Source organism: Phocoena phocoena, chromosome 18, assembly GCF_963924675.1.
Source record: "Phocoena phocoena chromosome 18, mPhoPho1.1, whole genome shotgun sequence".
In the NCBI taxonomy this organism is placed as follows: Eukaryota; Metazoa; Chordata; class Mammalia; order Artiodactyla; family Phocoenidae; genus Phocoena; species Phocoena phocoena.
Window position 1 is genome coordinate 18,607,674 of NC_089236.1, and position 2,485 is coordinate 18,610,158.

A 2,485-nucleotide genomic window follows, 5' to 3' on the forward strand; every position below is an offset into this window, starting at 1 on the left:
AAAAGGTGGAAGCAACCCAAGTGTCCATTGACAGATAAATGGACAAGCAAAATGTGGTGTAAACATACAATGGAATATCACTCAGCCCTAAATAGGAAGGCAATTCTGACACCTGCTACAACATGGATGAACCTTGAGGACATTATGCTGAGTGAAATAAGCCAGTCACAAAAAGACAACTATTGTATCATTCCACTTAGATGAGGTACCCAGAGTAGCCAAAATCAGAGACACAAAGTGGCTGCCAAAGGCCGGGGTGGGGGATAGGGAGTTAGGAGATAGGGGACAGAGTTTCAGTTCGAAATGTTGAGAGGTTCTGGAGATGGTGGTGATGGTGGTGGCAGCCCGACAACTTGAATGTACTTAATGCCACTGAACTGTGCACTTAAAATGGTTAAAATGGTAAATTTTGTTGTGTTTTTACAATTTAAGAAACGGTCACCCCAAAAGTCACATCGTCAAGTCACCCGTTCCGTATGTACCGTTTGTCTTTTCCTCTCTGGGGCCTGGCAGCCCTTACATTTTCCCCACTGCCTGACATCCAAACAAGAGAGCCTGGACCACGTCACCCTGTGGGGCTTATCGTTTCCTCTCCTCTCCGGGCTTCCAGGGGTCGGTGGGAAGTCCCTTCACCCGACAGGCCCAGGGCCAGCTGGCACCCGCTAGAGAACAGAATGTGCCTGCTTCTTCCCAAATCCGTTTTTGGTGATGTCACCTTGGCAGTTTTAAGTCATTGGGAGTGGGAGTGTTCACACCAGGGAAATGGGCGAACGCCACAGACCAGGGCTTTCTGTCCGGGGAGCTGCTTCCAGCGCGTCGCCGCCTCACCCTCGGTCTGACAGGTCCCTCTGCCAGAGGTGCGCCTTATTTGCCAGCAGGAAGGAATGCCCAGACCATGCCCAACACACCCCACGTGTGCCGCCCGCCTGGCTCAGGAGGGAGATGGGGTGCCCAGGTCCCCGCCGCTCGCCCTCCCGCCTTTGGAACAAAGGACAGTCTTGACTGAGGAGGCTCCGAGAGCAGCTCACAGGCCCCAAGATGGTCAGCTGGGCCACATGGTGGGTCTACCCCGAGAGACCCTTCTCCTCCTTCATTAACACACAGGCAAGTGGGGACACAGGGCCCGGCCTCCACTGCCATAAAGCCCGAACACATCAGGCCCTGCAGCACGCAGCCCGGCCGGCCTTACCGCCGTTGTGGTAGTGCTGCGTGGACTCCTCAAACGACCGGTAGTAGCTCTGCTGGGCGTAGGAGGCCAGCTGGTCGTTGTAATCGCCGTGTGGTCCGGGGGCTCTGTCCGGCTCATGGGCTCCGAGGTGGCCTGGCGGTGGCCGTACAGCTCGCCACAGTTGTTCTCCCCCCGGCACAGCTACTCTGGAAGGAGCCTTGCCGGGAGGACCAGTAGCGCCCTGTGGGCCGCTGCCCCACCGCGCTGCTCCCCTGCCCGCTCCGGCCATCATGGCCATGGACTGGCCTGCGTGGTGCGGGCTCTCGCCCCGCACCCAGCTGTAGCGGGCCGAAGCCGCCTGGGTTGGGCTGCATGTTGATGTTTGCCCAAGGCATGTCGTTGCTAATGGCGCCTTGGCCCTGCAAGCGGTACGCTCTGCGAGGCCGGTCCCGAGTGGCTGTAGCCGGGCCCCGAGCCCTGGCTGCTGCCTGACGCGCTTGTGGAGGCACTGGGCAGCGCGCTCTGTGCCGTCTGCCGCGTGAACACGTGGTTCGGACCGATGTCGGTCTGCGCCTGCGTGAGGGAGGACGGCGGCAGGCAGGCGGCTGTCGCATCAATGAGGCTGCCCCGGAAGTGCGGGCCTGGGCTCCGGAACAGCCCTCCGGCGGGCAGGGCCCGGCGTCCTGCTCAGCGTGGGCGGCCGTACAGCAGGGACTGCATATTCTGGTTGGAGTTCGAGATCGTGGCCTGGTAGGCCACGTTCCGGTGCAGGGCCTGCTGGTACTGGGTGCACTCACCGTCTTGCCCTTGCTCTGGTAGTCCAGGATGAACTGGATCAGGTGGTGGTTCTCATCTAACATCTTCTGCGTGGTTTGCTGCATGACTTCTCCTTTGCCTCTTTGCCGGGCAAATGTGAAGGCCACCGACATGGTGGCGGGTGCCCCATTATACTTTTTAAATTAAAACGATGCGAAAGCCTTTCTTACTTTGAGGGATGTCTCAGCACCCTTGTAATATCTCTCATGATTTTTTTTACTGAAATATAGTAGACTTACAATGTTGTATTAACTTCTGCTGAACGGCACAGTAATTCAGTTATACATATATATACATTCTTTTTTATGTTCTTTTCCATTATGGTTTATCTCAGGATATTGAATACAGTTCCCTGTGCTATACAGTAGGACCTTGTTTATCAATTCTATATATCATAGTTTGCATCTGCTAACCCCAAACTCCCAATCCACCCCTCCCACCATCCCCCCCTCCCCTTTTGGTAACAGTAAATTTGTCTTCTATGTCTGTGAGTCTGTTTCT

At 55.9% G+C, this 2,485-nt stretch overlaps 1 pseudogene; it reads right to left on the reverse strand.

Annotated features, from left to right (window-relative positions):
* Positions 1–1,154: 1,154 nt before the first annotated feature.
* LOC136137519 (calcium-responsive transactivator pseudogene) lies at positions 1,155–2,097 on the reverse strand (annotated as a pseudogene).
* Positions 2,098–2,485: the final 388 nt, after the last annotated feature.